Below are 24,498 nucleotides of genomic sequence, written 5' to 3' on the forward strand. Positions count from 1 at the left end.
GCTAATAGCTTTGAATCTGTATCCAACGAATCTGTATTCAGAAGAGAAATCGGACGATAGTTACTGCAGTATATTGGATCTTTCTCAGGTTTGGGAAGGACAGTTATGTTAGCTTTATTTGAGAGCGAGGAGAGACTACCAGTTTCATCAGCTTCTTTATAAAACTCATAAAGGGCATCTATTGCTTCAGGTTTTACCCAACTGTAAAATTCCCCAGGAAAACCATCTTCTCCCGGTGCTTTATTGTATGGGAGACTGGAGATTGCTTGCGCAATTTCATCCTTTGTTATTTCGCCCGCCAGTATGAGCCAGTCGTGTTCATTGAGACAGGGCAATGTTATTTTATCAAACAATTTCTGTTCTTTGAGGAGGTCATCATCAACATCTGAACTATATAACTTGGTATAATAATCTACAAACGCATTAGCTTTTGGTTGAGTCTCCGTTATTAGTTTACCCTCAGGGTTATATATAGCTGGAATAGCTGTCATAGCTTCTCGCTGTTTTAATTGTGTCGCTAGTAAACGGTCTGCTTTTTCTCCTTGTTTGCAATTGTGAGCCTTAAGTCTATGTAGCACATGTTCTACTTTGGAAGTATATAGGGCCTGATTCTGACCCCGGCGGTTCCAGGGTCGGCGGGAGCTCCGCCAACAGGCTGGCGGTGCCCCGCAGGGCATTCTGACCGTGGTGGTTTTGCCACGGTCAGAAGTGGAAAACCAGCGGTCTCCCGCCGGTTTTCCGCTGCCCATTAGAATCCTCCATGGCGGTGCAGCTCGCTGCGCCGCCATGGGGATTCTGACAGCCCATGCCGCCATCCTGTTCCTGGCGGTTCTCCCGCCAGGAACAGGATGGCGGTATGGGTTGTCGTGGGGCCCCTGGGGGCCCCTGCAGTGCCCATGCCAATGGCATGGGCACTGCAGGGGCCCCCGTAAGAGGGCCCCACAAAGAATTTCACTGTCTGCATTACAGACAGTGAAATTCGCGACGGGTGCAACTGCACCCGTCGCACCTTCCCACTCCGCCGGCTCAATTCTGAGCCGGCGTCCTCGTGGGAAGGGAGTTTTACACTGGGCTGGCGGGCGGCCTTTTGGCGGTCGCCCGCCAGCCCAGTGTAAAACAAAGAATAGCCGCAGCGGTCTTCCGACCGCGGTGCGGTATTCTGGAGGGGGGAAGTCTGGCGGGCGGCCTCCGCCACCCGCCAGACTTAGAATGAGGCCCATAGTGTATTAAGTTCCATCTTAGCTTGTCCAATCTGTATCTGGAAGTTTCAATTGGATTACTAAAATGAGTATGTGTCAGTGTTTTGATATAATTTTCCAAAATGGCCTGTTGTTATATTCTGCGTTTATTGTTATGGCAGAATCCCTCATAATTTGCCCCCTAATAGTGGCGTTTGCGGCTGGCGATAAAATTTGTGGGGAAGAAACTGAGCCTTTGTTACCTTTCATATAAGTAGTAAAATGTGATTGTAATTGTGACTTTTCTGATGGTAGTTTGTAGTGAGATATGTTTAATTGCCATGGTTTCCTACAATGGTGTTTCAGACCCCAATTAAGCTGGAGACTGATAGGAGCGTGATCTGACAGCGAAATGTTTTAAATATCAAAATCTAGTACTTGTGGTGTAATAGAATGTGAAATAAGGAAGTAATCTATTCTAGAATGGGAATCATGTTCTGTCGAGTGATATGTAAACCCCTTATCTGACGGATGTAGTAAACGACAGATATCGATCAAACCATGATCTTCTCTGATGTCCCCTAGTATGGCTCTATCTCTACCATGAGTTGTGTCCAGGGGACCTGTTCTGTCTAAGATCACATCTGGAGCAAGATTCCAATCGCCTCCAAAAACTATTCTGGAAATTCCCATTTCTGTTAGAATTCTATTTAGATGAAGGGAAAAGGGGGCTTTAGTCCCAACAGGGACATAAATGGAACCCACTCCTAATATATTAATACCAACTTTAAGCTTGTCTAAAACAAATCTACCATCCTCATCTGACCATGACTGTAGTATTTGGCATTGCAGTGTTTTCCGTATTAGAATGGCTACACCACTTTTTCTACTAGTAGTGTGGGATGTAGCATCTCCTGATATGTGAGAAGGGGATTTGCAGCTGTAAATAATCTGGCCTACCCAATCTCATTTTCAATTTTCTGATTCTATATCAGATAGATGAGTCTTCTGGATGAGAGTAATGTCAGAATGTTTGGAGGCTAAATAGGAAAAGAATTTGGGCCAGATGTATCAAAGGTTTTTGCATTCGCAAACGGTGCAAATTGCAGAATTTGGCCGTTTGTGAATGCAAAAATGTGGCCTGCGATGCATGAAAGGCATTCACAGGCCACAAACAAGGAATCGCTAAATTTGCGATTCTTTGCGAAGCAAAATGGTTTTGCGTGGCACATTTTGTGTCTCGCAATTTGCAACATGAAATACCAAATCGCTATTACAATTTTGCAAATTGCGAGTCGGAATAGCGATTCGCAAATACAGATTCGGTATTTCACATCGGAAATTGCGAGGCGCAAAATGCGAGACGCAAAATCATGTCACAATTCAATGCATCAAAAATGCGCAAATTGCACATTTTCGCAGAATGGTCTTTTGTATATGCAAATTACCACGGAGTGAAAGCAGGTGGTAACCAGGTGCAACCTATATAAAGAGGCCCAGAATGCCTCAGACTCTTTTCCACAATGGCTGCACTCTACGTCATGGCGAGGAGAATGAGAATCCTGGCACGTTTGAGGAGAGGGAGGAGGAGACAGGAGTGCATTTTCAGAGAGACCATTACCCTTTTTGACCAGACTGAGGAGGAAATATATGAGAAGTACAGGTTGAACTCAGCCATGGCACTTGACCTGATAGCTGAGCTACAACCCATACTGCAGCGCACAACACATAGGACTAATAGCATACCCACCCATGTGCAGGTACTATGCTCCCTGCACCTACCTGCCTCAGGGAGCTATCAAGGGGTCATAGCAGCAGCTGGAGGAGTATCACAGAGTGTCCTCTCTAGATTTTTTAATGCATTTCTTAACGCCATGCTGAGTAAGATACACCAGTACATCAGATTCCTCCACACCCCACAGGAAATACAGCAGACAAAAATAGATTTCTACCAGATAGCATAGTTCCCCCACGTCCTAGGTGCCATTGATGGGACACATGCAGCAATCTGTCCACCATCGGCCACAGAGTATGTGTACCGCAACCGTAAATACCAACATTCCATGAATATACAGGTGATATGCAATGCCTCCTACATCATAACTGATCTCGTGGCCAGGTACCCAGTGAGCACACATGATTCGTATATCTTTTGCCGCAGCAGGATTCACACAAGACTGCTAGCTGGGGAGTTTGATGAAGAATGTCTACTAGGTATTGTCCCTCTGTACACTGGTGCATTGATGGCAGTGTGACGTCAGGTGGCTCAGCTACTCATTATACCCTATGTTCCTTCCAGGAGACAGTGCCTACGCAGTCCGCACCTACATGATGACGCCCTACCTAAATCCTACAACACCAGCAGCACGGAGATACAATTCAGCACACAGGGCAACCCGCAATGTGGTGGAGCGTACCTTTGGCCTGCTGAAGAGTCGCTTCCAGTGCATCCACAAAAGTGGAGGGGCACTACAGTACAGCCCGAACACGACCTGTAGAATAGTGGCCACTTGTACGATCCTGCACAATATAGCTACCACCAGGGGCATACCTGTGGAAATATAAGATCCAGACTCAGATGAGGATGAGGATCCCATACCACCCCTACAGCCAGCAGACAGGACCAGTGCAGAAGAGGGTAGGCAAAGGTGTGCTGACATCACGCACAACCATTTCAGATGTAAGTAATAACAACACAACCTCACTGACATGTGTTCTGGTAGTTAGAACCTTTATTACCTTAACTTCAGGTAACATAAGTTTCACTAGGAAAAAAAATAAACACATGTGTCATAAAAGAACCATTTACAGTGTCTCACTATTGACTTCATAGTTCGCTGTGAAACAACATTTGCAGTCAGTCCCCTGTGGCCATCAAAGTCACTTTTCACGGCCACGCATTCCACTCGAGGGCGCAGTGGCCTCGCCGGCACCTCTAGTGTCTTCCTCAGTGGCAGAGTTGTGCCTAGCACTGCGACGCCTAGGATCTGTCATGGGCACTGCAAGGCTGCTGAGGCTTGATGACTCCTCAGTATCCCCTAGTCCAAGTTCACTTGGTGTAGCACTGCGGTTAGCCAGCATAGTATCCAGAACATTTGTAATCTGGACCAGTCCCTGGGCTACATGCCGACTGCTGTGTGCTGCCTCCACCTGTGCAGCCACAGCACTCTGTGATATGAGGGCAGTAGATGTCGCAAGGTGATTGACGGATCTACAAAATCCACTAAACATGCCCATGAATCACCTTTCATGCCTGCGGTGGCTTCTCTTTCATGCCTGATCTCTGTACAGAGTTCCTTCACTGCATTGGTCAGTTCCCTGGTGTTCTCCTCAGCTGTAATCTGACCCTCATTCAGCTTGCAAATGTTTGTATTAAGGCACTCCAATTGCTTATGCAGCCCCCCCATGTTGGCTTTGTGTGCCTGCATCTGCCTGTGCATTGCCCTCATGTTCTTATTTTGCAGGCGCTGCACTTTAAGCATAGATGATTTCAGGCCACCGAAGATTGATGGGCCCTCACCTACTTCCACATGCTGTGTGCCTGCATCCAGAGGCCTCCTGCAGGGTGTCGAGTGACGCTGGGGCTGGGACTGTTGCCTAACGGTGGATCTGACTTCTGGGGATGGAGTGTGGCCTTCATCCCCCATGTCATCCGAGTCCAGGCTCAAATCTGAGAGAGGTACAACCCTTGCCCTGCGTCTGATCGGCGCAATACTCACTGACTCACTGGTGTTGGAGTCTGATGGAGGCTGTGTTTCAGCATCCCCCACAATGACACATGCTGATGCTGCTGGGCCTGGGCCATCTGCAACGACAATGTGCAGCATGTCATTTATGTATGTATCACCAAATGTTGCACAATGTTAATAAATGTACAGTTACATCATATCACTATGTAGTGGGTATTGTGTTCTTCTGGGTGTCGCTCTACTTATTTACATTCTATGTTCTACTTTCAGCTCTGGGTTGTGGACTACCACTCCCATAAGGCATTGATGTGCCACTTCTAAGATGTGGAATGGACTACTTATCACAATGCTTTGCACTAATTGCTAATTCCTAAGGAGCATTTGTACATACACATATGAGGTTACATTTCATAATTGCACTTACCTTTACTGGTGCTTGGTGTGCCCGACGTGTCTATGTCAGTAACCCCACTGACAGCTTTTGGGAGCAGTGTCGACTCCACCAGGTCTTCCATGGGGGTGGAGGGTGTCTGGGCGGATGATCCGCCTCCTGCGCTCCTTGGTAGTCTGCTGGCCACCCTCTCCTTGCACGGGAACGCAGGTCATACCACCTCTTTCTAATCTCCTCCACTGAGCGCTGCACAACCCCCACTGTGCAGATTGTGGTCCATATGTCCGCCCAGAGTTTGCGCTTCTCACTCTCTGAGACCTGGAGTGAGCTCTTCCCAAAATGCCGGCCATGGCTCTTCACCACCTCCTCAGTGAGCACCTCCAGTTCCTGTTCACTGAACTTCAGTTTTCTCTTCCTCTCTCCATTCTCCTTCCCATTAGCAGCATTGGCCATGGTGATGTAAAGTCCTTGGTTGCTGACAGACTTGCTCCCTGGGGCTGGGCTGTGTCACTCTCACTGCTCCTTTGGGTGTGGCACCTGGAAACAGCCATGGCTGACTCACTTCCTGCTTGTCATGTCATCAGGCTGTGTCAGGTGTACGTTTTCGCAATTTGTGATTTTCAAATGCCGAATCACAAATTTTTTACAATTTTGTTACATTGCATTTTGCGACTCAGAAATAGCGATTTCTTAAAAATCGCTGTTTGCGATTTGCAAAGGTTTTTTTTTCATACATTTGGCCCTTTCTTCCTTTAATGTAATGAGTAAAGCCATTGACATTGAGAAAGACAATTTGCTTAGGACTTGTTGTCATGATGCTGACTGGAAATGTTAGAGTATATTTGTACTGTGTGAAACCGGATCAACATGCTAAAAAAGGGAAAAGGAAGTAGATAAATTATAATGTGATAGTGGGAACTTACTGGAGGGAAAAGAAACAACCTATCTGAGTATAGTAAACCTGAAACCAATATGTGGAACTGTAATCATAAAATATTGTTAACACTAAACTCCAAATGGTGTAAGTACATTGTTATAAGTGCTGTAATGTAAAAGAACACTGCAGATCAAAGAATATGTATCTTTCGTCGGTGGGTCAAAACCTCAATTCAAAACCCAGACTCTGTAGGGGAGGAAAGGAAAACCACTCATGGTAAATAGATTATAAGAAAAACCACTCCATGGAGTTAAAAAGTCTATCCAAGAGAAAATCTGCCTATATAAATACAGTAGAAAATGTACATGGTTATTGAACAACAATATATGAGGAAAGGAAATGGATCATATCCATCAGAATGAATAACTGCAGTAAAACAGTAATAACATTATATTAATACTTAGCATGTATAAATATACTCATCTAGCTGGAAGAAGTGATAGTGGAAGGTTACTTTATTAAAAGACGTGGATGACTTTAGAGGTGATCTCGATTTGTCTCTGGGATTTTCCTGTGTAAGTACCTCTACGCAGTGGATTGCTTTATCTCTGCCAAACTGTTTTTTAAAGGTACAGACATATAATCTACCGGTAAGATGGCTTTGTGGATCATTCTGTAATTGAAGTAGACTATTCATAGATGTTTTGTTAAGGGGTGGTGGTGTTGAGTCCATATGTTGGTCATCGAAACTGTCCAGGAAGCGTACCAGATCCTCAGGCTCTGTGTAATCCCTTGATTTCCCATCCATTGTGATCCACATCGTGGCAGGTTCTAAAAGACCATATTTGATATCCCATTTGCGAAGTCTTGGCCTAAGTTGCAGGAACGCTTTTCGTTTGGCATTTGTTTCAGTGGAGAAGTCTGCAGCAATAAATACTTTATGGCCTTCCGAATCATACGGACCACGTTTACAAGTAGCTGTTAATATTTGGCGCACCTGTTGATGATGTAAGAGGCATGCCATAATCGGTCTTGGTATAGATTCAAGAGTTGAAGTTGAAGTTCTTGATTGAATTCTGTGAGCTCTCTGCAACTCTATGGGATGCTCAAAAGATATGTTCAGTAGCCACGGTATTAACATTAGTAGCAAGTCCTTCACATCATTATTGACTTCCATTTTTTCTGGAATTCCATAAAAATGAGTGTTATTTCTTCTGGCCCTGTCTTCGAATTCTATAACGTTTTGTTTTAGGTGCCAGGTATCCGGGCCCCAATACTCCACCATATCTGATTTCTCTTCCAAAAAAGTGGTTCTTTTATCTAAAATTTCTACTTTGGTATGAAAAGAGTTTAGATCCATCTGTATTGTCTTCATTTCTGTTGCGAGATCTGAAACTTTGACATCCATAGATCCCATTCGTTGCCCCATAGCAGAGATCTCTTTTAAAATAAGGTCCATAGAAGCAATGTCTTGTGGGACAATAGTAGAAGTTCCTGGAGGTACTGTGTCCCCTACTATTTGTGTAAACAAAGGCATTCTATTAGATTTGCCACTGGCCATACTGTTATACTTCAATGTTAGAGAAGACAATAAATAAGTACAGCTTAGTAATCAAATATGGTATCCAATTGACTCACAAAGTAGGTGGATATTAACACTGTAAATGGTGACAGTCATCTGGGATTTTAAAATTATGGCTATATGTTTTCAAGCAGGCGTTGCTGAAAAACAGTGCATCAGAAATGTTGTACAGTTTTCGCCTGCCTACCCAAATTCACTTAACCCCCTCTGCTGATAGGATTTCCGGTGTTTACTTAAATTCGTAGTAGAGTCTGAATTGTCTGAATTGTCAAATTTAGAGAAATATCTCAGAAGTGAAAGTTCATATGCTTCTCATACAGCCTTTCGACATTCAAGGAAAGGAATTTCACATATCTCTTCGGAATCTGTCTTTGTTTCCTGATAGAATGAGTAATTTTCACAAACTCTCTCAGTTGAAGGAAAGGTGTACAAGACTCACTTGCCAAACTGTATTTACGCCACATACCTGTAGACAAGAAATTCCTGCTCTTACATAATCACGTAATGGAATCTGAACAGTTAAGTGAAGAGAAATATCTCAGAGTTGAGAGTTCTCATATGCTTCTCTTACAGCAGCTTTTTCACTTATTTCATCAGCAGCTGTCTGTATATCTTGACAGAATTAGGTTTTGCCACAGACTTCTAGAATTTTAAAAAATAATGACTGAATGCTTTCAGACAGGTGTCAATGAAAACCAGTGCATCAGAAATAGCTCACATCTTTTGCCTGCCTATCCAAATTCGCTTTACACCCTCTGCTGATGGGAATTCCAGCATTTACTTAATTGCGTAGCAAACTCTCAACTGTCAAATGAAGAGAAATACCTCAGAAGTGAAAGTTTATATGTTTCCCCTACAGCAGCCTTTCAACTTTCAAGAAAGGGAATTTCACTTATCTGTTAAGAAACTGGCTGTATTTCCTGACAGAATGAGTAACTTTCATAGACTATCTCAGCTGCAGAAATGGTGTACAGTACTCACTTTCCAAACTGCATTTGCTCCACACACTCTGCTGACTAGAACATCCTCTGCTCACATATTCACATTATGGAGTCTAAACAGTTAAATGAACAGAAAATACCTCAGAGTTGAGAGTTGTCACAGGCTTCCCTGTACTGTGTGGAGAGTTCAGCCAAAGGTCAATAGTAATTTAATTCCCCTTATCTCTTCAGCAGCTGTTTCTGTTTCCTAACAGAAAGTGTTGTTCTTTGCTCAGCTGAGGGGAGGTGTTCAGGTGATTTGTAGCCGGGCTTCAATTAAGAACTCCTTTTAACTGTCATCTCTCACTTCGGAAATAACTTCAGAGTTATGTTGCTGTTATCACATGTATATTTCCTTTCATTCTGGCACCAAGGAGGTTTTTTGACAGCTATTTGGGTAATCCTTCTCCCCTCGAGTATTGGAGCTCTATGTTGAGGCGGCCATTTCAGACGGCAGCCAGACTCCACCCCCCAGCACTTCCTATCTTGATATACTGCAAACCTTCCCATGAGCCTAAAACAAGATGGCTCCTGCCAGCCACCATCTGGAGGATCTATGGCCTTTCCGTTTGTCACTCCTCTTTTTAGAGCAGGTATCATGTCTCTGTGAGGGTCAAAACCTGTTCTTCCTCCTACTAGAGCTGAAGCCAAAAAATCTATTCAGTGCCATGAGAATGATTAAGAGTATTTCCCCACAGACCCATTTGGTATCACCAAGGCAAAGGGTGAATTGTTAAGACTGTTCTTTGTTCTGCCAACTGTTCCTGTCACTCTCATAGACTGGTAATGCTTTGTTGACCATGTGTTCACAACAACCATGCCATTTTGGTGTCAAAGGCCAAGCCACTTTACCTCGGAAGCAGGCTTATTAGCACCCAACCAGGAATTAATATTGAGCAGCTGAAGTAGGGCTGAGAGTCAAGCTGGTTCTAAACCATTTTTCTCTCTCAAGCAAATCAAAGTATGCTTCCATTAAATTACTTTTCAAGTAAAGTTATAAAAAATTGTATTTTCACCATTGCGTTAGAATTTTGAAAATAAGTGAAAAATTATATTATTTATTGCTCTATCATTTACTTAGGGGGACATTTAAAATGATGGGTGGATTTTTATGTACAGGTAGGTCTGACCTTGGAAAGTAAAGCTTTATCTGTGAATACTATTACCAATGTGCAGAGTGTCTCCATTAATCACACAGTCCTGTGGGCTTACAATGTATACTTTAGATGCCACTTTTCTAATATATAAAATATGCTTTTTCTACATGGTAAAGGCACATTTCCTAGGCATGTGCCACTGATGTGCTTTTAAACTGCAGCCCAACAAGAGGATAATGCTGCTTCCTAAAGACATAGGGGGTCATTACAACATTGGCGGTAAAAGCCGCTTACCGCCGTGCAGAAGACCACCAATACACCGACGCGGCCGCGGAAATCCGCCACAGCTATTACAACCCACATCTCGAAATCCGCCGAAATTCAGACACCCACACAAGTCCGCCACACCAAAGGTCAGTGATAAACTGGCGAAAACAAAACCTCCACCGTCACGCCAACAGAAACACGCCCATGCTATCACGACCCACGAATCCACGCGACGGTCTTTCAACCGCGGTATTACATTGGCGGTACACACCGCCGCACTCAGAATACACACATGTCTCCAAAACACCACCACATTGGACAATTCGAATTACACACACCTGATACACATACAAACACCACTCCCATACACCCAATACAATACAAAACACACACCCACATCACCCACAAACCCCTACGACAAAAAACGATTGACGAAGGCCAGAGAGAGAGCACAGAAGAGACAACCCCACCACATAGAGGCACACAACGCCATCACCCACACAACATCCACGCACAAAACACCACACACCAATACACATCACCACACTCACCACCACATACACCACCCCACACATCACCTACACCACCCATGGCACGGCAAAGACACCCCAGGTTCTCCAAGGAGGAGCTCAGGGTCATGGTGGAGGAAATCGTACGGGTAGAGCCACAGCTATTTGGATCACAGGTGCAGCACACCTCCATAGCTAGGAAGATGGAGCTATGGCGAAGGATAGTTGACAAGGTCAACGCAGTGGGACAGCACCCAAGAAATCGGGACGACATCAGGAAGAGGTGGAATGACCTACGGGGGAAGGTGCGTTCTGTGGTCTCCAGGCACAACATCGCAGTTCAGCGGACTGGCGGCGGACCCCCTCCTCCTCCCCCACAACTAACAACATGGGAGGAGCAGGTCTTTACCATTATGCATCCTGAGGGCCTCGGAGGAGTCAGTGGAGGAATGGACACTGGTAAGTCAAATCTTAGCTATCATATCCCCCACCCTACCTGCATGCTATCACACACCCCCACCCTCACCCCCTCCCCTATCACTCCAACTCCTCACTAATTAACTAATAACACAAACCACCCATCCCAACACCAAGCCCTGCATGACACAACAAAGCATGGACACCCCTCACTAAAGCATGTCCACTGCACATACCCATAACACCCCCCCAACCATCATCACACAAGCCCCCACACAGGAATGCTAGCACTGGGGTACACGGTCACCCACCCATTGCACACCATGACACACACAGATGCAATAATCATGCTTTTACACCCCTGCAGGACACTACCTAACGTCACCAGACAGGAGGGTCCAGACATCTCTACCCCACCCACAGAAGAGGCCCACAGTGATGACAGCAGCTCTGACCAACTGGATCCGGATGACCAGCCAGGACCATCGTGGGCCTCGGGACAGTCGGTTCCCCTTGCACAGGCACAGCCCAACACAGACCTTCCACCCTCTGGTAACACCAGCACAGCACCCACCCAGCAGACCCATACCTCCGTCCCCAGGACACGTCAATCAGCTGTGTGTCCACCACTACAGGGAACCCAGGATAACCCAACAACAACAGGGACCCGGGGGAAGTGGTAGTGGGCACACGGTCCAGGGGACGGAGGCACAAGAACACGGGGGAACTGGGAGGGCTGCTGTGCGACAGGGGGCGGATAGGCCAAGGGAACCCACTCTCCACGAGGCCCTCTCCTCCATCATGGGAGCCTACCACCACTCCCAGGAGACAATGGCTACGGTCCTGGCCAAGTTTCAGGAGACCCAGCGCCTGCAGGAGGACCAGTATTTAGGGTTCAGGGAGGAACTCAGAACCATCAGCTCCGCCCTGGGCACCATCGTAGGGGTGCTGAAGGACATACAGAACACCATGAGGGACACCGTGACACTCCAAGGGGCCCCTGACACTAGCATGGACGATGAACTGCCCACCACCTCCGCCGGCGCTAGTGGACAGGACGCCCCGCCACAGGAAGACCACACCAGCACCCCACCCCCTGCAGATGGAGAACCACCCCACAAGCGGTCCCTGAGATCCAGGAACAGGACAGAGCACGATGGCAAGACCCCCGCCAAGAAATGAGACCACCCTGATTGTCATCCCACTGTCCCACTTTGTAACCCTGTCCATATAGGAACTGCCCCAGCTCCACTTCCTATGCCCATACGGGCAGTGCACCTGTGAGACTAATAGACTGGACTCTGCTATGGACATTCCTCCACCATCACCCCTCACCATTTTACCACCCCCTCCAATAATTAGCACTTCAATAAACACCCTTGAAGCACAAAACAATCTGGAGTCAGTCTGTGATTTAGAAAATGTGTATTAGCCATGACAGTGACAAAATCCGTTCTCAATAGTAATGTCAACATACCTATGTCACACATCACAAGTCCATGAAGGATGCAAGCAGATGACACACGTTGGTAACCACACCTGTGAAACCGTAATGGAAATGTACAACTCAGTTACCAAATACTGGTTGAAATTGACAGACAGGATAGAGGTAGAAGTCTGAAAGTACTTGTAGTAGTCAAGAAAGTGTTCTCACCTGTGTGTCACTGGAAATATTGCTGTATGACTGAGTCCCTGTTGTCAATGTCTTCTTCATCTGCTTCCTCCTCATCACTGTCCACAGGCTCCACAGCTGCCACAACACTGTCATCTGGACCATCCTCTTGCAGAAAAGGCACCTGGCGTCGCAAAGCAAGATTGTGAAGCATACAGCAGGCGATGATGATCTGGCACACCTTCCTTGGTGAGTGGAATAGGGAACCACCTGTCATATGGAGGCACCTGAACCTGGCCATCAGGAGGCCGAAGGTGCGTTCGATCACCCTCCTAGTCTGCCCATGTGCCTCATTGTAGCGTTCCTCTGCCCTGGGATTCCTCACTGGGTTCAATAGCCATGACAGGTTGGGGTAAACAGAGTCCCCTAATAGCCACACACGGTGCCTCTGGAGTTGACCCATCACATAAGGGATGCTGCTGTTCCGCAGGATGTAGGCGTCATGCACAGAGCCAGGGAACATAGCATTTACCTGGGAGATGTACTGGTCTGCCAAACATACCATCTGTACATTCATCAAATGATAACTCTTCCGGTTCCTGTACACCTGTTCACTCCTGTGGGGTGGGACCAGAGCTACATGGGTCCCATCAATAGCACCTATGATGTTAGGGATATGTCCAAGGGCATAGAAGTCACTTTTAACAGTAGCCAAAATCTCCACCTGAGGGAAAACGATGTAGCTCCTCATGTGTTCCAGCAGGGCAGACAACACTCTGGACAACACGTTGGAAAACATAGGCTGGGACATCCCTCATGCCATGGCCACTGTTGTTTGAAATGACCCACTTGCAAGGAAATGGAGCACTGATAGCACCTGCACTTGAGGGGGGATTCCTGTGGGATGGCGGATTGCTGAGATCAGGTCTGTCTCCAACTGGGTACACAGTTCCTGGACTGTGGCACGGTCAAACCTGTAGGTGATGATTAAATGTCGCTCCTCCATTGTCAACAGGTCCACCAGCGGTCGGTACACCAGAGGATTCCGCCATCTCCTCACATGTCCCAGCTGACAGTGCCTATGAAGGACAAAAGCGACCACAGAGTCAAGCAACTCAGAGGTATGTACCCACAGCTACACAGAACACGAAACATAATGCAAAAAGTTGTCTGTATGTGTGTTGAGTCCAGGCTTGGGTATGTGTGACGCAGTTGAAAATGAAGCCATGTGGGCCCCTGAAATGGCGGTTGCCTGACCTCTAAACTGGGACAATTGGATGTGAGGTAACTGCAATGGCATTGTACACCATCGCGGTAGGCGGTCGAAAACCGCTGCGCAATGCTGCATTGGTTAACATTGGACCCTATGGGTCCCAGGAGCCAATGACGAAGTGCGCCGGTGGTGATGATACGCACTGCTGCGGACGTCACCGCCGCGGACGTGACCGCCATTTTCTATCTGTTGAATCACTCGATACCTGATCTTCGACAGGAGAGGACCTATACTGCAAGTGCTGCTGTGACCTCGGTCTGGAAGAGACAATGGCACGTGCGTCTGGGGAAAGTGCCCCTGCCTTCACTGCACAGGAGTTGGAGAAGCTCGTGGACGGGGTCCTCCCCCAGTACACGCTACTCTACGGTCCTCCAGACCAACAGGTGAGTAGATAGGGTGCAAGTTGTATGAGCTATGCGTGTGTGGAGAGGGCTGGTTGTAAGAAGGAAGGGTGCAGAGTTCTGCGAGCATGAAGGATTGTGAATGCATGTGCCACATGGCAAGGGCAGGAATGTGGGCCACTCACTTCGACGGTGCAGTTGGTACTGACTTCTCTTCTTCCCCTCTACATGTCATGTAGGTCAGCGCCCACCAGAAGAAGGATATTTGGCTGCCATCCCCAAGGACGACCGGACCCTGGGGGTCCACCAGAGATGGAGCACCCACTGCCGTAAAAGATGGGAGGACATTCGCTGCTGGAGCAAGAAGACGCGGAGGCTCTGCTGGGGATGGCCTCCCAATGTGGGAGGGGTGCCCGTCGCACCATGACCCCCCTGATGTACCGGATCCTGGCGGTGGCCTACCCGGAGTTGCATGGGCGCTTGAGGGCATCACAGCAGACACAAGGGGGTGAGTCAAACATCATTCTGATGACTTTGCACGCAGTGGAGGGGTCTGGGTGGGGGAGGAGGGCTGTGGGTTTCCCTAGGCCAGGACGAGTTCCGTAGGCTAGGCCCCTCTGTAATGCAGGCCATGTGGCACTCCACCCCACCTCTGTAGAGTGCCAAGTACAGGTATACATGCCCCTGTGTCATCTATGTGTGCAGATGTCGACCATAGCCATGTAGGACATATCCCAGGAACTGCATCTGTAGAGCCTAACAGCGCGGCGTAGTGCAGGGGGCTGCTGTGTCTGTATTGTCCGCCAACGGTAGCGGTAAGCCATGCACTCAACCTGTCTTTCTTCTGTCGTCCCCCCCTTTTTGTGCTCTCCCTGTTCTTTTGTGCATCAGCATCATCAGGCGGAGGTACAGTGGCACCGGAGCACGAGGGGGCTGCATCCAACATGGCCATGGAGGGCCACACCACGGACTCTGAATACACCAGTGGGACGGAGGGCAAGGGGAGCTTCAAGGCGGTCACCGGATCAGCAACCAGCGACACGGAATCATCCTCCGATGGGAGCTCCCTTTTGGTGGTGGCAACATCTGTGCCCCCCACTTCTACAGGTTCAGCCGCCACCCCCCCTACCAGCACTGCCCTCCCAGCAGCCCCTCAGCGTGTGCCCTGTGCCTGCTCACCCAGGAGGGTGGGCATCACCTTTGCCCCAGGCACCTCAGCCCCTGCCCTTGTCACCTCTGCTGCCCTCAGTGAGGAGGCCATTGACCTCCTCAGGTCACGCACTGTTGGGCAGTCTACCATTGTGAATGCCATCCAGGGTGTAGAAAGGGAGTTGCAACACACTAATGCATTCCTGGAGGGCATTCATTCTGGTCAGGCTGCCCATCATCGAACCCTGCAATCTCTGGCCTCAGCACTGATGGCAGCCATTGTCCCTGTGTCTAGCCTCCCCCTTCCAACTTCCTCCACCCAGACCCAATCCCCTGTACCTCTGCCTATCCCAAGCACACCATCAGACCAGCCTGCACACACGTCAACACACAAGGGAAGCTCAGGCAAACATAGGCACCACATATCCCACAAGCACTCACACAAGCATCACCCACATACAGACACAGCAACATCCACTGCCTTCACTGTGTCCCCCTCCTCGTCGTCTCCCTCCTCCCTCCCAGTCTCGTCTACACTCTCACCTGCATGCACTACCACTACAACCACTAGGACTCGCACCAGAACACCCACCACCACACCCCGCTCACCTGCACTCACCACCCCCACTACCATTTACACGTCCCCTGTGTCCTCTTCCAGTGTGTCTGTGATGCCCCTTCCCAAAGAGCACAAACGCGGGCACACACACACCCAACATCCATCTACCTCACGACAGCCTCCAGAACATGCACCTGCACCCAAATCATCAAAAGTTACACCTCCTACAACCACCACCTCTTCCTCCACTCCCAGACCCCCTCCAGCTACCCGTCCCAGTGTTCGTCAGAAACTTTTCCTGAGCAACGTTGACCTCTTTCCCACCCCCTCCCCCCCCAATTCATAGGTCTCGTACTAGCACCTGAGCCAAAAAATCTCCGGTACCAGTGGTGCCTGTTAGAGGTATGTGGATTGCACCGGGCACCAGGGCAGCCAGTGTGACACGGAGCCAAAGCACAGCCAGTCCCCCCCCTGTGAAGCACCAGAAGTTGGACAGTGCCCGATGGGATAAGGGGAAGACTCCAGCCGGCAAAGCCGCTCACAAGGGTCCCGGGGGGAGTGTAGACTCAGCTGTGACTCCTCTTAAGGTGGGGAAGGGGCAGAAGAAAGCGCCAAAGTCTGGGAAGAGCAGCACGGCGGAGAAGGCCGCCGTCATCCCCGCTGCCCAGGAGGCCACCGCCAGCCGGATCGTCACTGGCCAGGACGCCACCGCCAGAGTCAGTGCCCAGGAAGGCAGTCCCATCGTCACTGGTCAGGAGACCACCTCCGGAGTCAGTGCCCAGGAGGGCAGTCCCATCGTCAGTGGTCAGGAGACCACCGCCAGAGTCAGTGCCCAGGAGGGCAGTCCCATCGTTCTGGTCAGGAGACCACCGCCAGAGTCAGTGCCCAGGAGGGCCCCGGCAGCCACAGCCCCGCTGGGCAATAAGGGACCGTCATGGCAAACACCGCTGCACAGGTTAGAGACAGCAAAGTCAAGCACCGCTGAACAGGGCAAGCACCGCTGAACAGGGCAAAGACCGCCATGGCGAACACCGCAACAGGGCAAGCACCGCCAAGTCAAGCACCACTGAACAGGTCAGAAACTGCAAAGTCAAGCCCCGCTGAACAGGCCAAAAACCGCTGAACAGGGCAAAGACCGCCATGGCAAGCACCGCTGAACAGGGCAAGCACCGCCAAGTCAAGCACCGCTGAACAGGGCAAAGACCGCCATGGCAAACACCGCTGCACAGGTCAGAGACAGCAAAGTCAAGCACCGCTGAACAGGGCAAGAACCGCTGAACAGGCCAAAGACCGCCATGGCAAGCACCGCTGAACAGGGCAAGCACCGCCAAGTCAAGCACCGGTAGCCAATGTGCAGCAGGGGCAGTGACGGAACTGGGACCGTCACGGGGAGAGTGATGCACTCTGGGCACCAGTACCCCCTCCAGAACCAGTGGAGAGATACATCCACTACCTCAATCCTTAACAGGATGAAGCACTCTGGGCACCAGTCCCCCTCCAGAACCAGTGGAGAACAGCATCCACTACCTCAGTCCTTAACAGGATGAAGCACTCTGGGCACCAGTCCCCCTCCAGAACCAGTGGAAAACAGCATCCACTACCTCAGTCCTTAACAGGATGAAGCACTCTGGGCACCAGTCCCCCTCCAGAACCTGTGGAGAGGTACATCCACTACCTCAGTCCTTAACAGGATGAAGCACTCTGGGCGCCAGTCCCCCTCCAGAACCTGTGGAGACTATCATCCACTTGAGAGACTGTGGCTTTGCACTCCCCAGGATAAAGCAGTGGGCAAACCACCCACTGAAAAGACTTGTGAGACTGTGGCTTTGCACTCCCCAGGATAAAGCAGTGGGCAAACCACCCACTGGAGAGACTTGAGAGACTGTGGCTTTGCACTCCCCAGGATAAAGCAGTGGGCAAACCACTCACTGAAAAGACTTGTGAGACTGTGGCTTTGCACTCGCCAGGATAAAGCAGTGGGCAACCCACCCACTGAAAAGACTTGTGAGACTGTGGCTTTGCACTCCCCAGGATAAAGCAGTGGGTAAACCACCCACTGAAAAGACTTGTGAGACTGTGGCTTTGCACTCCCCAGGATAAAGCAGTGGGCAACCCACCCACTGTAGAGACTTGAGTGACTGTGGCTTTGCACTCCCTAGGATAAAGCAGTGGGCAAACCACCCTCTAAAAATACTTGTGAGACTGTGGCTTTGCACTCCCCAGGATGGTACAGTGGGCAAACCACCCACTGAAAAGACTTGTGAGACTGTGGCTTTGCACTCCCCAGGATGGTACAGTGGGCAAACCACCCACTGAAAAGACTTGGGAGACTGTGGCTTTGCACTCTCCAGGATGGTACAGTGGGCAACCCACCCACTGTAGAGACTTGAGAGACTGTGGCTTTGCACTCCCCAGGATACATCAATGGACATGGAGCCCCATCGTGGAACTGGCGTGTTGCTGTTATCCGGCTGGGGTGCCCCTTCCCTTCCCCCTGAGGTGCCTGTTGTATTTCTATCTGATGCCCCAGCAGTGTTCTCTCCGTTTCTGGTCAGGTATCTGATGTGGGCCTCGCCCATGCATTTTGGGCCCAGTGGTCCACGGGCATTGAATGGTGCATTATCTGCACTACTGATCGTGATGTATATTTTGTTGAATGTGTATATATATCTGTATATATTAGCTTACTGTATTTTGATACATTACAATGGTTGAACTCATTTCATTTTGTCTTTGCATTCTTCCGGGGGTTTGGGGGTTGTTACTGTGATGTTTGGATATGCATTGGTGTGTGTGTTGTAGTGGGTGAGGGTCGGGGTGGGGGTGTTGCGTGTGTGTGTCCCTGACTTTTGCCTCCCCCCTCCCCTATGTCGTAGGTGCAGTACTCACCGTTGTCTGCGGCGCCGGTGTTACTGATGATCGTAGAGGAGCAGGAAGACTATCGCAGGGAGTGTTTGGAGTTCCGGCTCCATGGTGCCCTCCTTCCTCGTGGAGTGTGTTGAGGTGAGCGTTTTCCCTTTGAAATGGCTGTTTCCGCCATGTTTTTATCCATGTCAATCCGCCCCGGAAAAGGTGGCGGATTGGTAGGTTGTGATACTGTGGGCGGTACTTTGTCTCCCGTCTGTCTGTTGACGGTGACCGTCACGCTGCTTGTCTGTACCGCAGTGGCGGTCGGAGTGTTAAAGTGGTTGTCTTTGTTGGCGGTTTCCACCACGGTCATAATTCCCTTTTTTTTTTCGCTGCCCTGTTTGCGGTCTTACCGCCGCTTTAACACCGTCCGCCAGGGTTGTAATGACCCCCATAATATTGACATGTATGGGTTGTAAATATACACCTGCAGCCCACCTGTGACATTTATTTGCAAATTGAGCCAGCTTACAATTTAAATACTGAAATGTTAAATGCATACTTTGGGTGCTGACAAGTTTACTGTGCTATTTTAGAGGCTGAGCACACACTCTGTGGCACTAAATGGCCATGTCAAAGTGCACAAATTCTTAATACTGACAAAAATACGTTCAGAGTAAGGTGATAAGTCAGGGATAATAAAAGAAAAAAGACAAAATGTGGTAAATAGAGCAAGAACTATCCTGTGCAATATCGGGAAGATGACAATTCCCAACTTAATCATTGTACAAATATGTTGCCATAGTCATGCAATTTTGAATTTTAGGAGCAGTATGTAGAATCGGTTACATGGGATGTTCTTTAAATAAAATGTTTTGTTTTAGATCTAATCCAATGATTCACTAAAGTATTCTCCAAAATACTCTCAATTATTTTCTAACCGCCATCACAGACAGCCACTTTAACATACTGACTGCCAGGGTGGTAACGGCCACTGGGCTGAAGACTTCGGTCTCCAGCCCGGCAGCCGTCACAATCCCACCCTCGGGATTACGACCCGACCTACCGCCATGGTTTTCGTGCCAATCTTACCGCCACGAAAACCATGGGGTTAGACACTATCAGATAAGGGTCTTCCCTGCCCCTCTCCCTCTCCCCAGAGTCCTCCCTCAAACTCCCCTTGCCTCTCTCACCCCCCACACATGTACACACCCACACGTGCACCCATATACACACATGCACACACATACATACCCACATCCACCCATGCATGCACACATACATACCCACACACCGCAAGACACACCAACATACTGTGTCGCACACATGCATTCACAACACACAACACACACTCACATTCAGTCAATCACGCACTCATTCAACGTGACTCACACCCGTATGCACGCATACCAAAACATACACCCCCCAAACACACACAACACCCCCCACACACAGCACCCTCCATCTCCTCTCCTGTCGGGGAACCTGACTTACCTGCTTGCAGGGGGTCCTCCGGCTAGAGACGGGACACAGCGCTGCTGTCAGCAGCAGAGTCCGCCAGCAAAACACCACCAGGCCGTATCATTGCTCATGATTAGGTTGACGGTGTTTTGCTGCCGTGGTGGTGCTGCTGTCAGCAGCGCCGCCTTACCGCTGTCTGCCGCCATGATCGACGGCGGTATTCCGCCAGCCTTCTGGTGCAATACCGTCAACGGTCATAATACGCGTAGACGGCTGGTAGCCACGGCGGCAGCATGTTGGCGCCCGTTGCTGTGGCAGTAAGCGCCAGTTACCGCCAAAGTGATAATGAGGGCCTAAGTCTTCACAAAAAATTATGACTGACATGAATTTAAATTTGTGGTGTGAAAAAACAAGTTTAACAAATGATGAGTCTGAAATTAATAATAATTACAAAAGAAAGGACATTTTTTTGAGGAATTTTATCTTTTTTTTATTGTACATATATTATTTGTTTTCAATTCAATTCAATAAACGTATCAGATTTTCACAGAAAATCATACGTATATAGTAAAAATAAATTAAAATAATAAGCTACCAACCCAACACATGAAATATTTACAAACAACAATTGCATAAAACATTGCGATGGTCATTCCGAGTTTGGAGTTAACTGAACTGCCAAGCCGATGGCATTGCAGACCGCCATATAACGAGTAAGGCGGTGAACCCAATGCAACATGTACAACTCACCGTCAACACTGCCACCGCCGATAAACAGCAACTGGCGGCGGAAGCCAACTTCATGCAGTGGAAGCCAATGTCCCACCCACCATATTCTGAGTCACCACAAATCAGGATATCTGGTGCGGGCTGGCTGCCACAAAAAACCTGGCAGAAACATAAAGTACAAAAGGAGACACCCACCTCCAGGCGCAGAGACACCTCTGCAGCCGCCATTGCAGATGAACTGCTAGTCTTCCCAGCATTGTATCTCGCCACACACCTTCAGGGCCACCGACAATGACGAAGACAACAACCGTAAGTACACCTAGCACAGGGGGGAGGAAATGGTAGTGATACAGTCCCACACATAACACACATTCCTCGCACAGACAGCTAAGGCCACACACAGGAACACATAATATATGTCATGGCAAGTACCCAATACACACACAAAGCCAAGCTGATACGTGCCAAACATACAGCACTACACCACCAACACACCCCATAACCATACAACAACAACTAGCCCACAAACACCTCAATGCAGGCACAGACATGCACGTCGTGCGACACCACACATACACACACACCATAAACTCCATGTAGCAATGACAAACATTCAGTAGGTGTGAACACACATCCAAACAATAATACAGGTGACATAACACGTTCACCAAAAATCAAGAAAATCCACACATGCAGCACTATATACATGGACGCACACAACACTCCATACAATCACACAAGCAAGCAGTCACACACATCACAACATCCCCATGACCTAAACCATCTACCCAGCGCATGCAACAACACAGACACAATCCATACACCGAACTCACACATCTTTGCACACAGATGTCACACCACCATGTCACATCTCAACTTGACAACCACAGTAATGTGAGCAGTTTTATTCTACAACAAAAGAATTAAATGAACTATATACAAAATGTGCCAATGGCAAGTCCAATGTCCAGAAATACAGGACACATGATTCAGGGGCCCAACTTGACTCCTGACAGCAAATAGGCCTCCACGTCATAGGGGCATCAATTGGACAGGCAGGCACATCAGGGGTGTGGGGGTGGTGGGAGAGGCTTGGATATGGAAGGGGCAGGTTTTGGTTTGGGGTTAGGAGGGCTGACTTTGGCACTGGGAGGGGTGGATTTCTTGCTGGGTGGAGGAGCAGGGGAAACACCAGAAGGGGCACCCGAGGAATGGGAGGTGGAAGGGCGGGAGAGGAGTAGGGAAGATGTCAGGGTGGCAAGGAAAACTTTCTTAAGTACACGGGGCGGTCACTTGATTGAGGGTTGGGAGTGGAGGTAGAGGGAGTGCTCATCTGACATGTTGGTGTGCTGTTCGTGGATGCTGGTGTGTGCAATGTCTGTATGTGTGTGGAGGGTGAATGTTGGGTGGGTGAGTGGGGAGGAGAGGGGGCGGAGATGCAGGGAGAGGGAATGGGAGATGTGTGAGTGAATGTTGCGGTGGTGTGAACAAGTGAGGTGGATGTGCTGCAGGTGGCTCAGACAGTAGTTGTGGTGAGGACGGATGTGGTGTGTGGGGTTTTTGTCTGTGAGTCTGCTGTGTGGTTATTGAGGGTATGATATGAATGGTAGTAGGACCAGTGTGTGATGATGCAGTGCTGGCAGGTGTGAGTGGAGATGTGACTGCAAGGGAGGAGGTGGTGGGGGAAGTGTCTGTTGTTATTTCTGCATATGTTGGTTGTGTGTGTGCATGCGTGTGGGAAAGTTTGTGATTCCTATGACTGTCTTTGCGCACCTTGTCTGTTGTAGTGGGTGTATGCTGGCATGTAGGTGTGCTTTGGATGGGTGTAGGGAAAGGGGTTGTGGATTGGGAACAGGTAGCTGGAAGAGGGACGGAAGATGAAGGGACACTGGCTGCCATAGATGAAGAGGCCAGAGCCTGAAACTATCTCTGTATGCCAGACAAGGCACTGTGAATGCCTTCCAGGAACACATTGGACTGCTGCATCTGGGATGCCAGTCCCTGGATTGCATTCACGATTGTTGTCTGCCCCAAAGAGATGGACCTCAGGAGGTCAATAGCCTCCTCATTGAGGGCAGCAGGGCTGACTGTAGCAGGGGAAGAGGTGCCTGCGGCGAAGGAGACGCCCACCCTCCTAGATGAGCGGGCATGGGCAACTGGGTAGGGTGTCACAGGGAAGGTGGTGCTGGTAAATGGGGTGGCAGACAAGGATGGTGCTGGGGTGGTCCCAGATGGTTCCGCCACCACCAGGGAGCCGCCATCAGAGGAGGAATGGAATCTGAATCAGATGTGTTGGTAGCTCCAGTCTATCCCGTGGTGCTCCCCTCACCCTCTGTCCCACTGGTGCCCTCGGCTTCACTGGTGTCTGCCTCCTGGGTCCTGTGTGCTGCTGCATCCCCACTCACCGGTGCCCTTCCTCCTTCGCCAGATGATGCTAATGCACACATAGACAGAGGTGGAGAGAGAGAAGGAGGGTGGGAGGAACAGAAAGGGAGGAAATGATGTTAACACAAACATCCACTTCACATACAAACAATATGGATTACAGCCCCTACCGAGGAAACAAGAGACCATTTAGCAATCATTCACTATTGGGTCATGCAAGCGATACCCAAACTCACCTCATCCCTGCAGATTAAACACCTTAATGAAGACAACTACATGGCTATCAACTGCATGAATTACTTATCCAGCAAACTAGCCCAGGACCATACCCGTCCACATGTCATCTATTGTGGGATGATACACATCTGAGCACAGAGAGACTGGGAACACTAACTAAATGACAAGAATGTGTGGAGTACATGTGCTACAGAGATCCCTTGATGTAGCAAGTCAAATAATTGCAATGTTTATGTAACATGCCTGTCATTACCCATATGCAGCGCCTAAATAACCTGCAACAGTACACGTAGAGTTGGAGGATGCAGCCAGGTATGACATTGTTGCATACATGAGCGACCCATACCTACAGGTGAATGTGTGTCACAGAACCACCACTTCTTCTCCTGCATGGTTCAGCATAGCTAATGTCACAAACTCTTTCATGATGGGTGTGACAACCAGGACTGTGAATTCCCTAAATCACATCTGACCACGTCAATTTCTAATCCAGTGAGGGTCACAGTACACAACCATGCAGTAGTCACCTGACAGTCAACACTTATCCCCTTGTGGCTGCTGTGCTTCTTTCAAGCGCCCATCCAACTCTGGGTATGCTACCTCCTGTATGTGGGCCATTAGGGGGGTCAGAGTCCTACGGGTACCCCTTCCACATTGGGAGGCCATCCCCAGCTGGGCCTCTGCAGTCTTCCTGGCCCAGGGCCTCAGGTCCTCCCATCGCTTTCTGCAGTGGGTGCTCTCCCACCGATGGGCCCCCAGGGTCCTCACTTCCTTGGTGATGGCTTTCCATGACCCTTTTTTCTGGTGGGCGCTGACCTGAATGGGAAACATTCAGAAAAGGGGGGACATGATGTTAATTACAATACAGCAGTAACCTTTGGCGACACACAACAAACAGGGAGCATGCACTCTGCCAAT

This window comes from Pleurodeles waltl, chromosome 2_1, assembly GCF_031143425.1.
Source record: "Pleurodeles waltl isolate 20211129_DDA chromosome 2_1, aPleWal1.hap1.20221129, whole genome shotgun sequence".
Taxonomy (NCBI): Eukaryota; Metazoa; Chordata; class Amphibia; order Caudata; family Salamandridae; genus Pleurodeles; species Pleurodeles waltl.